This window comes from Saccostrea echinata, unplaced genomic scaffold, assembly GCF_033153115.1.
Source record: "Saccostrea echinata isolate AGI-Se365-2 ecotype Australia unplaced genomic scaffold, CSIRO_AGI_Sech_v1 ptg000030l, whole genome shotgun sequence".
NCBI classification, from domain to species: Eukaryota; Metazoa; Mollusca; class Bivalvia; order Ostreida; family Ostreidae; genus Saccostrea; species Saccostrea echinata.
In genome coordinates, this window is record NW_026889779.1 from 26,793,747 (window position 1) to 26,809,394 (window position 15,648).

The window sequence follows — 15,648 nt, forward strand, 5'->3', positions numbered from 1 at the left end:
ATTATATTGAGCGAAAATTACAGTTTTGTCTAAACAAAATTCAAAATTGGGCTGATGTAAATGGATTTAAGTTCCCAAAAAGTAAAACCGCTTGTGTACATTTTTGCTCTAAACGGAAAGCTCATGACGAACCACGTTTGCTGATGGAAATCCCATAAAAGTAGTTAAAGAGATAAAATTTTTAGGTATAATTTTTGATAGTAAACTCTCTTTTGTATCACATATTAAAATGCTAAAAGAAAAATGTACAAAGGCTTTAGATGTTATTAAAGTTATTGCAAATACAAATGGGGGGGGGGGCAGATAAAAATACTCTTCTAAAAGCATATCGCTTTTTAGTAAGATCCAAGTTAGATTATGGCTGTATTGTATATGGCTCTGCAAAAACATCATACTTAAAAGCTCTTGATGCAATACATCATCAAGGCCTTCGACTGTGCCTAGGAGCTTTTCGAACTTCTCCTGTAGACAGTTTATATGTTGAGGCAAACGAACCACCTCTCGACTTAAGAAGAATTAAACTTACCTTACAATATATTTTGAAATTAAAAGCAAATATTGATAATCCTGGTTATAATTGTGTTTTTCATCCGCACTACGAAGACATATCATAGAAGAAAATCATGTGTAAAACCCCTTGGTCTAGGATCTAAAAAACATATCAGAGATTCCGATTTACCTATGGATATTATAAAGCCTACTAATTTCTCCGAAGACATCTACTAGTATACAGGACGGTGAAAAGGAACGTAACAAGCAAAAGAAAAGTGTTGACATGCCTAAGGAGGAGATGAATATATCAAATCTTCTAATGAAAACATATTTACAATATTTTCAGACTCGCTCTTTTGCTTACAATCTCTACAAATAAGAACATTGATCAACCTTACATTTTAGATATATTAATTCAGTACAATCGTTTCACTCAGCAAGGTACAGTAGTTGACTTTTGTTGGATTCCGAGTCATATCGGCATCCCTGGAAACATTAAGGCCGACAGTACTGCAAAAACTGCACTTCAACATGAAATTACTTTATTCAAAATTCCTTACACCGATTTGAAATATCTAGTTAAAAATTATGTTGATTCTCTTTGGCAAATTTATTGGAATTTTTGTGATGAAAGCAAGCTTTATGCTATTGAAAACAAAGTAAACAGATCATCTGACTTCGGTCTGAAACGTGAAGACGAAAAAATTATTTCAAGAATACGTATTGCTCATTCAAAAATTACACATGAATACTTATTGAATCGGGAATCTCAGCCAGAATGTATATCCTGTGAATGTCCGATAACTATAAACCACATGCTTTTTGAATGTTCCGATCTTACACCTATTCGAAGTAGACTTTTTGGTAATGTGAGAACGATGTATGAACTTTTTACAAATGTTAATGTTTATAATATTTTAGGGTATCTACAAGAAACTGATTATTACAGTAAAATTTAGAATAAAATAATGAAAACAATTTTGATGAGAAATACATGTACATAGATCAATTTAATTTTCAACAGTTTACATATTTTTAACAGTTTACATATTTTTTAAATTTTAAGTCCGTCGGACGGGACATTAAATGGTGCCCCGTGTCAAGGATTACAACCCCCCTTGGCACGTAAAAGATCGTTTCTCTGGATTTCGAAAAAGAGTAGGCTCACTAGGGGCCGCCAGAGAAACTAAAAACCTTTCATAAACCGATTATTTAAAATAAGTTATCCGCCGAAACATGGATGAAATATTGTCGATTCGGCGTTAAACAATAAACAATCAATCAGTCTATCTACAGTCTAAACGTATATTGCCTAAAACAGCCGATTTTATCGCTAAAGGGGACATTTCAATGACCTCCCACAATATTTACACAGTGACATTAAAGATACATAATGAGTCAAAATCATGTGTTTCTTTTAAGATGATTATAACAAAACAAAAGATTAATGTGAAATATGAATATAGCAAAGTTTTGAAAACTCAACTGCACTGTAAAGCAATAAAAGAACTGCAAAATGTAAGTGTCGGAAAAACAAATGTATCTATCGCGTAATATTTCTCGTCAAGGTCACGAGTCTATTTTTTTTAGCGTGAAACTTGTAAACAACATTGAATTAGAGCAAGCAAAAGTGAGGAATAAGTTCTGATAATCTTTTTTGAAGATTATATCAAAATTCACCGTCATCCGACATTTATATCTATAGAATTGACACCATGGTTAATTCTTCGATTTTTCATCGCATGCGTACAATATTATATAGAGGAAACAGTGAAGCATTATATGTTTGTGTTGGGTTATATTTTTGTGTTGGGTTATACAAAGACTTCTTTACTTTTATTTTCCTCCATAAAAGTAGATTTTTTAGGTTCTGAAACCTGTAATTTTCTGAAACCTAATATCTTCAAGAACTGAACAAAATTTGCATGTGCCTTGCAAAAATTCTACGTTTGTCAATTTTCCCGTTTTTTCCGTCACGGTGTCTCTTTAATAAAAAAGTAATGCTATTTTATTTTCAAACGAATTAATCAATGTACGTTAGAGACAATCTTATAAATAATAAAACGATCTTTTTTATCCAAAGAAAGTTTAAATCGTTTGATTCGAATACAATCGATACACATTGTCAAGTAAACTCTGGGGAAAAATGGAACAGCCATATCACGACAGTGTGTCCTAGCTACTTTGTTTTTTCTATAGACTAAAAGAAACATTCAGCAGTATTTCAGAGCAGTTAGCCGACTAGAAATAAAGTTTACCTTTTCGTGGATGTTGCAGAATAACCTCCTCGATCTGGAAATATGTAGTTTCAAATAAAAAGAAAAGGAGCCATTGACTTTCACATTTCATAACAACATATCTCAACCTAGGATGTTATCCTACAACATCCAAGAAACGCAAAATGTATTTCTTAAGTATTTTCAATGAAAGTGAAGACAACGAACAATAATCGATTTCAAAAAAATCTACAAACGAATCTTTGAACAGGGCATAATACACAGATCTCCGGAAATTCCAGAGGTGGGATCAGGCCTAGGAGGAGCATCTGTTGATCGGTCACACCCGCCTTGAGCCCTATATATTGATCAGGTTGACAGGACATTTGGTATTGAAGCAAAGGCCTATCAATTGGTATGAAACAAGTCAGCCAAAATATATTTGTTAACAAGGTAATTATAACGACAATTGAATTTACAAAATGCTGACTTTAAACGAGGTTTTTAAAATCCCTGTAACATCAACTTATTTATCAGTAGCCTGCCTCGATCTAAAAAATGATTGTACTCATAGCATAATGTATCCACAAATAACTACATTCAGTGCAAATGTCTTTACGAAATCCATTGGAAATCTACAACACTCATTATCCTATAACACACACGAAACATTGTCAATGCACCGTTGAATACACAGTATTGTTAGGTGCAAAAACAGCAATACAACTCCTAAATGAATTAATTTTGGAGTGCCGACATTAGCATACCATGTAAAAAATTGTTCTGAACACTTCCAGAATAAATAAATAAACGATCCCACATTATCGTAAGAAAATGATACATGCACATTAAGTACACCTATTAACTGCGTTTCTTAAAATATTTTCTGCACATATATATTATGTTTAAATTAAGTTGTTAAGTCACAAACGATTTATCGCTATTAAACATGTTTACTAACAACAAAACTCTGTTGTCAAAGTAGAGAAAATTACAAGGAAACTTGTGTTTCCATACATAAGCGATTCCGTGTAAAATAATTTTAAAAAATTCACAATTAAAAATATTTTGCAAAAGCCTGTGGATGTGTTACATAAATAACATACGTATTCTAAAATTTTCATGCAATTATATATTTATGTGACATTTTTTATTTTTTACAATAATTTTCTTAGCAGACGTCTACTTTACACACTTTCCCCTTCATGACATGTGGACAAGAGGATACAAAGAGGCATTCATATTATTTGTTGTAGATTTGAATTTCAGTAATTGATATTTTATAAATATGCGGCCACACTTGAGTATAAACAGACAAATTATACACAGAGAAAGAGAGAGAGATTCCGTCTCACCCCTTCCCAAAATGCATGTACCTGTATCAAGCAAAAATTCCTAAGTTTTATTTTTTTTAATATATCCATCAGTAAAAAAAAAACAATTCTTTAACAACAAATCAATTTGTTTGGTAGACATAATCGGGTTTTTTCCTGCTTCAAGTTCACACAGAGTCCACATGCTTGTACTGTCAATCAAAATCATTAGACACTAGTACTCTGCTGTAAAAGTCTCGTCACGCTCAAGGCGAAGTTCTAGTGTTCTCAAAGAGTTTAAAGGTGCTTGGACACAAATTTGAAGTTAATATTTTCTCAAATTTTCTGTATAATTTCATGACTTATATGTTGCTATACCATTTCATACTAAAATATAATAAAAATCTTATTTTATCTCGAAGTTATTGAAACTTCGAATTCCTGGACGCGTTTGATTGACACAACTTCGCACTTTCACAAATTTGAATTTTATTCTTAATACTTAAGAAAAGTGGCAATTTTAATGTGTATTAACGAAAAATATTCAAACTAATAATCCAGAAAATTCAGAGTAGAAATGTGAAAAAGCAAAACCCACTCACAGTATTGTCAGTCCATGCTCAGTGGTGTGTGCCCTGTCATTTGCATTATTGAACTTACCACGTCACAACGGCTATTACATCTATTAAGCACAATCGTTCTTGAAAACGCTAAATTCATAATTTTACAAATAATAAGAGAGAAAATTAGAGAATTTTGGGATGTCAACGGTCCTGTAACAGCACTGTCGGTGTCGATAAATTATCATAACGCGAGGTATCCAATTTGTCGGCACGGCCAGGGGCTGTTATAGGATCGACGACATCCAAAAACTAGATGTGTCATAACACCACGGATGCCCCCGCAGGCAGCCTAAATGTCATATTTTAGTTTGAAATTTGTATTCAAACTTGACCTGAATTTTCTGGTAAAATACTTGCATGTGCAATTTCAACATTTTACATACATCCCTACAAAAGTTAGAGTGGAAACTGAAAGTTTCTTATTTTTTTCTAAGTTCAAGAGGCATAAGTCTGTCAAAAATCATCTTCAAATTTGACCTGTATTTCCTGGTAAAATATCTGCACATGCAATTTGAATCTTATACATACATTCCTACAAAAGTTAGAGACCGGAAACTAAAAATTTCTTATTTTTTTTTCTAAGTTTAAGAGGGATAAGTCTGATAAAATTCATCGGACCATGATCAAATTCACTTGATGTGTGTTTTCTAGTGAAATACCTGCATATGCAATTTCAATCTTATACATGAAATATATGGAGATAACGAACAGTATTCAAGCTCAAAAGTCCATCAATCAATACAAAATAGGAGCAGAGCAAACAAGGACCTCCAAACATCAGAGGTGGGATCAGGTGCCATGGAGGAGTGAGCATCCCCTGCCGACCGGTCACACCCGCCGTGTGCTCCTTGTCATGATCGGGAAATAACGGAAAAATCCGTCGACAATTCAGTGTGTAAATAATGGCCTAACAATTGGTATGAAAAACGTCAGTCAGCATTTGACTCAATGATAAATTGTATTTGCTGACAAGGTCATTGTATCGACCATAGAACTTACGAAATGATGACTTTAAACGAGACAGCTGATATTCTTTTTTCATCAACTTATTTGTCAATAATTTACCTCGTTTTAGAAATTGTACATACGTAGAGCATGCTCTTGCGTATCGATACATCCCTACAAAAGTTAGATAGCGGAAACTGAATTTTTTTTTTACTTTTTCTAAGTTCAAGAAGGGTTAACTCTGTCAAAAAGCAGCGAATCATGACCAAATTCTAACTTGACCCGCGTATTCCTATGGCATATCTATGTATCAAATTTGACTTGAATGTGTCTAACTGTTGCGGAGATATTAAAAAGGGAAAGTGAATGATGACGAACAGGGTAATAATATATGCCCCGGCCATTTTATTGCGGGGGCATGAAAAGAATTCAATTCTTACAAGTTAAGTGTCTGTTTAATCTTTCTCTTTAATGTGGTGGTCAATAAAATTACTGCAGCGCCCTAGTAACATCGTCTTCTAATTTGAACACTGAATGCACCTTTTTGGGCTGAAATACGTGGAATTTATGGAAATGCTGTTTCTAATTTTGTGAGGCTTGCCTTAGCGTATGGGCATGAGAGCCGTAATGTTTGCACAAATACAAGTCAAACCTACCCGTGTGTATAATAGAGTAAACCTTCTCCTATAGAAAAATCTTCCATCATACAAAGATGCGCATTGATTTGGTAAAATCTGAATGAAATAAGGAGATAACGAACAGTATTCAAGCTCAAAGTCCATTAAAACAATACAAATCGTGAGCAGAGAGCAAACACGGACCTCCACAAATATTCTGACCCTTTTTATAAATGGGGGTTACATGTATTACATAATTACACGCTCTTTTCTTCACAAAGGAGAAACAGTTTCTTGTAAGAGTGAGTGGGCGGGAGACGCCAGTCTGCGCTGACAAAGAGAACCCTCGATTGTCTTAGTCCGCAAGAACCATTGACAGGAAACATTTCAGGTTTAAGGTGGCTCATTACACCCACAGTTTATCTTATATTTCATTATAGTACCATTAATAATGTACATTTCAAATATCCAAATGAAGGTTATCATACTTTAAATATTTTTAATGATTTTTTAAAATTTTTCTTCTGGTTGTAGAAAAATAAGATATTTGAGGTTTCTTATCAACAAAATTGCAGACATTTCGGTGTCAATCGATGGATGTCTTTTTCGGTTATGAAAAGAAAGGAAAAACACTTCATAACATTCAATAGTATTTTTATTAGAAAAATATTTTTTTATTCAAAAAACAAATAATGTACCCATCTTCGTTATCTGTTAATGAATGAGTTGGAAAATCTGTTGTAAAAAGACAATAAATAGACAATAAATATATATCAATGATTAAAAAGTGACAAATTGAATGAAAATTGTTAAAATGAAAGAAAAATTACAATTTCAAAGAAATCTGGTATGAAAATTTCCACTTGTAAGAGTTATCTTTCCTAATTCCCCCAGACTCAAAACACTGGGGCGCTTTTAATCATCTAAAAATCAGAATGAGATAGAATTTCAACATGTTATTAGAAAATAATGTAGATTTAATAAATTTAACCCAATTACACACTGTATTTGTATAACCTGTTAAAGAACTGCAAAATAAATGAAATGTGTCTGAAAATGAAAGCAAAGAATATCAAAAAACTGAGAAAAGTTGCAAGATTGATTTTGAAACAAGAGGCCCAAGGGCCTTAACGGTCACCTGAGTACAATACAACAATTCAGAGGATCCATACACTGATAAATGAAGCTTTGTTACCCAAAAGCAAGAAAAACAGTATGATAAGCATCAACAAAATAATTGGTATAGAATCTATCTGTCCCCCATTTATCACTATTACCATGCAGACTATTAACAAAATGTCTATTTTTAACCCCATATTATTACTTCTCACACTGGTCTCTCTTGGCCTTTGAAGAACATTAAAAAAGATAAGTTATTTTTGCCTCACTTTTATTCATCTATTATTTCCAAGTCTACCTGCTCATTAAAACTATGAAAGTACTTTTTGTATTATACAATAAATATTCTTGCATAATTCTCTTATTCTATTAATATTATTACCTTTCAAATACATTATTTACAGTGATTAATTATCAAAGGTGAATGGCAAAGGGGAATAACTTTGCTCAGCAGAATACAAGTTCATAGAGCCCTGGCCAGGACCAGAATACTTGACTAAATAATCCAGGTGTTCAAAATTCTGGTAAAAATACCCTTGCATATTAAAACTTTTACTCTGTTTGCCTCGAATATGCCCAGAAGAATACCAGACTTTCAAAGAAATGCATGTTCACTATGTTATTAAATAAATAAAGCCCCCTCCCCCTTTACACCAGAAAATCTTACCCAGGGGCCATGAACTAATAATTCTGGAAGAAGCTCATCATAACTATACACTTGTTTCTTTGCTTTATTACCAGTAGTAGAAAAAAATATTTTGAAAGAAATTATGGATTTTCACTATAAAATCAATAGAGCCCCCCCCCCTCTCAAAAGAACCCCTGACCCAGGGGCCATGAATTTCACAATTTTGAAAGAGGCATTCTTTCTCATCATAACCATGCACTTCCTTTGTTTGAACAATACCAAGGAGCAGAGAAGAAGATTTCGAAAGAATTTATGCATTTTCCTTATATATCATTAGAGCCCCGACCTAACACCAGAACCCTTCATCCAGGGGCCACAAAATTCACAATTTCTGAGGAGGCAGCCATGCTCATCATAACTATGTACTTAGTTTATTTAATATTCAGGAGAGAGAAGATTTTCAAAGAAATAATGCATTTTCACTATATATATCAATTGAGCCCCACCTGACACCAGAACCCCTGACCAAGGGGCCATGAAATTCACAACTTTGGAAGAGGCAACCATGCTTATCATAACTATGCACTAAGTTAGTTTATTTAATACCCAGGAGTAGAGAAGAAGATTTTCAAAGAATTAATGCAAATAATCAATAGAGCCCCCCCCCCCCCAACACCTGAACCCCTAACCCAGGGGCCATGAAATTCACAATTTCTGAAAAGGCAGTCATGGTCATCATATCTTTGTTCTTAGTTAGTTTATTTAATACCCAGGAGTAGAGAAGAAGATTTTCAAAGAATTAATGCAAATAATCAATAGAGCCCCCAACACCTGAACCCCTGACCCAGGGGCCATGAAATTCACAATTTCTGAAAAGGCAGCCATGTTCATCATATCTATGTTCTTAGTTAGTTTATTCAATACCCAGGAGCAGAGAAGAAGATTTTCAAAGAATTAATGCATTTTCACTATATAGTCAATAGAGCCGACCTCCTCCCCCCCCCCCCCCTTACACCAGAACCCCTGACCCTGGGGCCATGAAATTCACAATTTCGGAAGAGGCACTCTTGCTCATCATAACTATGTACTTAGTTACTTTATTTGATACCCAGGAGCAGAGAAGATTTTCAAAGAATTAATGCATTTTCACTATATAGTCAATAGAGCCGACCTCCCCCCCCCCCCCTTACACCAGAACCCCTGACCCTGGGGCCATGAATTTCACAATTTTTGTAGAAGCACTCTTGCTTATCATAACTATGTACCTAGTTACTTTATTCAATACCCAGGAGCAGAGAAGAAGATTTTCAAAGAAATAATGCACTTTCAATATGTGATCTATATAGCCCCATCCTAGCACCAGAACCCCTGACCCTGGGGCCAAGAATTTCACAATTTTGGTAGAGGGCTCAATGCTTATTACAATGATGCCAACAGTTTGACTGCTTGATGTCCAGGAATAAAGAAGAAGATTTTTAAAGATTGCATCAATTATGAGGTTTTAGCCCCACCCCTCAGGCCCCAGGGGAGCAGGGACCATGAAATTCACAATTTTTGTTCCCCTTTACCCATAGATGCTATATGCCAAATTTGGTTGAAATTGGTTGAGCGGTTTCAAAGAAGAAGCTGAAAATGTTCAAAAGTTAACGCACGACGACGCACGACGACAGACAAAAACGGATAGCAATAGGTCACCTGAGTGACTCAGGTGACCTAATGATAAATAGAGGAGGATGTTTACACTCTGAAAATAAATATATATATATATATATATATATATATATATATATATATATATATATATATATATATATATAAGAGCCAGTGTATGAGAAAAGGGGTCTTATGACATAAAAATCACAAAATCAGATTTTTGCTGATTCTTGTAGAATAAAACGCAAGGAATCAGAATATATAAGTTTTAATAGTATATCTTAATGATAAGTGCTTCATTTTATGGTTACAAAAGAGTGCAAAAATGGCTAAAACGTCATAATCCTGTATTTTGACGTCAAAAACGTCATATATCAACCCCGGTGAAGTTACGGTTTTAATGAACAGAGTACTATTTAAAATTGTTTTTCTTTTGCATTAATTCTATTTTTCAAAAAATGTTTAACAATCAATATTTGTTGTTTGTGAAATAAACAAAATATGGCATTTGTCACATTTTTAATGGAAAATAAATAGCCTAGGTAAGCTATTCTTCAGTCTGGGCTGGAGGGCATAATTCATCTTGACATCTTGGACGTACATACGGTCTGACCTTCTTATAAAGATACTGAGCTCTTTCTCTAGACATTCCGAGGGGTGCAAGTTCCCTAGGAAAATTTCCCGGAATCTGCTGAAGTCCATCTGGTTTTGATATTTTGATTTTTTTCTCGGCCGAATCACTATTTTCTTTTACAAATACAAATCCTGGAAAGTCCACATGAAATCGGAAAGAGTGGTATTTTGAAATACCAGGTAATGAGTTGAAAAAAACGGCCCAAAAACTCTTTCCAACCGTAGTATTTCCATGTAGACTCTCTTCCGTTGTCGTAGAGAATACCTTTGTTTGTTGTTGAAGAATGATCAAAAACTCTCTGAAGTTCACTCATACTATCACAGTCTGTGCGACGGAACAGCTTTTTTGCCCTTGCAAAACCTGCGTCAATCAGACATCGTGTATGACCAACTACCTGCATCAGGTAAGTAATTTGATGATGCAAACCAGTAATCACTCGCCATGCAAAGTACGCAATCAAAAACTTGTTCTTGTTTTGACCTGAAAATACAGGAACAATAATTTACTAGAGAATGTTGTATTTATCTTTAAATGGCATTTTATCTTGATGTAAGTGAAACGTACAAATACTTTTTTTTATTCATGCACTCAAACATGATTCAAACCCAAATGAAAATTAACAAATACTGTCCGTATACTGCTTAAAATTCTCGCCATTTAGTTTTAAATATACAAGCCCCTAGGTTGCCTTCATACAGAGTCAATATGTCATAAATTATAATATCCCCCCCACCCCCGGAAATTAACATTAGAGATTTAATATTCTAAAGGCGGAATATTTATTTTAAAAAAATTATAAATGGTACTGCAACAAAATAATATATTAGATTCTTTGTGTTTAAAAAACTTACAACGCATCAATGAGATGAGGTGCTGTTGTAAAACTGCTTTCTTTTGCTTAGTAATATTTCTACATTTAATATTGTACACTGGATTAAAAGTTTATTACACATAATCGTGATACGGTTTACGGTTATAAACAGAGAGAGAGAGAGTGTGTGTGTACCTGCACAATTATCAGCATGTATCAAGCACTCTTTTTCTCCATAACCATAGTTGCCAAGGCCATGATGCACCAAGGAAATAACAGTATCTGGACCATGCGAATGCGTTCCATCCAGTCCAAGTGTTTCATTTTCCCCGATCAAGTAGTTATATTGCATAGGTTTGTCGTCAACTCGAAAACCAAATATGTGTACTTTCTTTAAAGTAAGAAAATATAGGGGTCCCATCTGACGTGCATGATGAGGCAAAGCAACACTTTGGCTAAAATCAAACGTATAGTGAACTTTAGTCATATCAGAGGATAACGGTTGGTTATGGTGTTCCTGGCGATCGATATCTTGCAATTCTTCCAGCGAATCTTTAACCAGTTTTTTTGTAGAGATATCTTTCCTTCTGTGCTATATCGATGTGATTTTGAAATTCTCTTAAGGCCTCTAATTTGTCTTCTTCTGATCTTGCATCAAGTACCCTCTTCCTCAGCAATTCACATTTATGACAAACATCAAATCGAGGACCGCATATTTTAATATGTGAACAGCAGGAGTTCCATATATTTGTAAATGTGTGGTACTCTACTTTCCTTACATCATCTGTATCACATGCCGACATGTACTGGCCATGAATAGCTTTCTTCGTTGAATTACAAGGAAGAAAAATGGGAGGCTCATCATCCCTACCTCTAGGGGCTGCAGGCTGAGGGAGGCCGTGTTCCTCGGCGTAGCCCAAAATGAAATTTACCACTCTCTGTACATCGTCAAAACTGACTGCATGCTTCGGCTTCCTTCCATGATTTCCATGTCGTCTAGGGACGGCCCCATTTGCTGAATAATGTTTCAAGAGATTAGAGAGAGACTTTTTCCCGACATCAAATAAACATTGGAAAGTCGATCTACAAATTTTCACATTTCTAAAACTGTAGTGGTACGAGTTCCGGACTCTTGATCCTTTTCGAGTGACAGATGACCCGGCAATGCTAATAGAACCCATGATGTATAAATCTTTTACATCTTTTTCCATTTCTCTAACATTAAATACATGGTCAAGAATTACGGAATTCTCAAACTTTGAAAAGCAACGCTGACCACATTTACAATTTTGTTTAATGTCATTCAGTTCTGAAGGGGTGTCATTTTCATTCTCACAGTCAGACAATTCATTTCCTGATTGAGAGAGAACAAAATTGCGTATTCGGTCTAATCTATTCGGATCAGAGGGTGTATCGTCCTGATCGCTTGTTGAACGATCTTCCTCAAAATCTGAGTGTGAATTGGCAGCTGATTCCAACCCAAAGTGTGTACTGAAAAGATCATCTAGTTCCTAAAAATTAAAAGACTATTAAATCTTTGAAATCGACGAAATATAATAAATTACTTGATTTATTTAACGAATCTATCCCCTAAATGTACTTCATGTTCATTTATAATTATTAAATGTATTAGTCTTATATAAATGACATAGAATTAAATTTGAAAGATCCACTTTGATTTTAAATAGTAGAATTTTGCAAAAAATGTATGGTTTTCTTATTATTATAATTTTTTTTTTTAATTTCTATTCTTTTAATCTTGATTTGTGTTCAACTATTTAAAACTGGAGAAAAGAATACTGTATAGGGGGAAAATAACTCGCGGTGTTAATATTCGCTATATTCACGGTGTTAATAAATCCGTGAATTCAAGAAACAGTGAATAAGTTTTCAATAACCTCCATGTTTTATTTGGAAATTTGAGAATAGACTACGATAGGTATATATACATGTATTACATGGTCATTTCAGTAATTACGAGTCGCACTTGTCATTCAATTATTTTAATTATCACGCGTTACTCTAATTTAGATCAGCAGATAATAAACCCGTATTTGTTAAAAAGCTGTTTTAATAGCCCACGATGCATCAATCAAAACACGTGGGTCATGGGTTTTGATTACCCGTGCATAACTATGTGACCACGTGTATTTGTTACCTGCATTATCATGCGTATTAGTTTTTATCGACATTTTGTTTTTAAAAAATCATTCAAATAACTATTGAACTTGCTGAAGATGTGGAAGGATATTATTTCTTCGACCTACATTAACACACTTCTTACCGTCCAGTGGTTTTTTGCCGCGATGTATTATCCCTTCGGAAAGAAGATCTTGGGGTGTACATGCACTCATCGTAATAGTATATAAGAAAGTCATTCGACGTTTATAGTCAAGGACTTTTATTAACTGCACTTGTTTTAATTTATCGTCAATTAATTATTAAATCTAAGTATTTTATATAAACCTACCCTGTTGTTTTTAAAGTGAATAATGTCGTTCTGGATAAAACGGATATAGACAAGGGAGGTAACTTTTATTATATACCGATTCCGCGAATTCAACAAACCGCGATCGTGTCAGGGGAGAGAAAACCGTGAAAATTACAACCCGTGAAATTATTCCCCTGTACAGTATGATTTACTTTTTAATTCGTATATACTCTCTTTCTCTAATTTTATTTATTTATCTTCATTATTATTTTTATTTATTTGATTTTTTTGTAGACTTTATCTAGTCTGTCCGTCAATATTCTGAGAGTTATGACGACTCTGATGCTAAGCACCACGTAAACAGAGGGAAATTTAAAATATCTATTGGACGTTTTTATTCATTAATGTACATGTAACTATTTAAAGAAAGTACAAGGATTAATTTAAAGCAATTTGTAAACGTAAAATTGAAAATACTGTACAAAACGTAATTGTGTGTTAAAATCTTAATATATAACATCTAATCTGAAAGTTGTAGTTCTGTAAGAAATCCAAACACTCGTCCGACTAGTTACCATATATGTGAACATTTATTGTGCCGGTGACTTGTTTTTCTTCTTTTTATAATAACGTGGATATGGACTAAAAGTTATTTATAAGTAAATTCCTTGTAGTGATTTTAAACATCACTTGTAAAACTGCATTGTTCGGTAATAAACTTATAAAACAATACACACGCGCACATTGCAGTGTGCGCGTGTGTATTGTTTTCTCAGTTTATTACCGAACAATGCAGTTTTACAAGTGATGTGAGAAATTACTTCAACGCATCATAGCTGCATTATTCTGACAGGGGCGTAGCTTGACTTTAAATACATTCTATAGAGTCAAACCATAGGGTCCGGGGTTATGGGCCGCTTCAAGCCCCCAGTAGGTCCAAAAGTTAAACAGAGCCTTGGTAGGGGTTTATTGGACTGACCCCCCCCCCCCCCGGGCAGAAAATGGATTTAGGGGTTTTAAAATGCAAATATCATACTTGTCCTGCACAGGATTTTCGTCAACTTTACCAATTTCATAGCGTGGATATGATACTATACATTATATATGAAAGTATTTAAAAGCTCACCGACCTCGGATTTCTGGTGATGTTATAAGTTAATCAATATGTTTATTAAAACTGTAACGCATTTTCAGATGAATACACATTTTATCAAACTTAGTTTTTATTTCGTCAAAACTATAATTGTCAAACATTCATCGATTTTTAATATTTTCCCATCACTACCTGCCTGGAGTTTTTCGGTAAAGGAGGTAGAGCCCGATCTTGATGATATGAACGTACATTAAAGATTTGCTGATAATATTACAAAATATTTTCTGCAATGTATTGTTGTTTATGGGAGGGGGTGATGACAGTTACCTTATTGCCACAATGGAAGCTACGCCCCTGTCTGACCGAGAAAATAAGACTCACATGCTCATGTTGATTCATTTTTTGCAGTTCATTTCGGATTTAATCTTATATTTATTTCCTTGGTATTAAATTAATATATTGATGTTTCATAAAACTTGTAATACGTGTTATCTATAGCAGCTATACAATATCTTATTCCATGCCGGTCTTTATAGCTGTACGTAGCGTCAGTAGGTTACATAATCGATCTTAATAATTTTTGACTAAATTGTACATACATGTGTAAAATTATCTTAAATAAATACCTGAAATTCAGAATTGACCTCATCCATGATCACATGATGGTGGTGACTACTATGGTCAACTGATAACGTTCAATAGCGTAGGTAATCTATTTCCACTTTGAAATGGAGCGTCTTTGAAAATGCAGACGTCGCGCAATATTCTGACGTTTATGACGTTTTCTGTGCATTATGACGTTATGTCATAAGACCCCTTTTCTCATACACTGGCTCATATATATATATATCCATGTATCAATAAATACATGTAAGAAAAAATAAATGATTAGAGAACATATTTGCAAAAACTTCCTTTAAAAAATACAAATATATACTTGCAATGCCCTATGATACAAAAATGCACAATGTATGCACAGAAGCCATTTCCTTTGTCATTGTTATATTTACATTTTAAAGATGGAATAGATTATGATGGTGCTGATATATAAATATGAAATATTAGAAAACTAA

General features: G+C 34.0%; 1 pseudogene; it reads right to left on the reverse strand.

The window, feature by feature from the left end:
- Nucleotides 1-10,116: 10,116 nt before the first annotated feature.
- LOC133196637 (uncharacterized) lies at nucleotides 10,117-12,321 on the reverse strand (annotated as a pseudogene).
- Nucleotides 12,322-15,648: the final 3,327 nt, after the last annotated feature.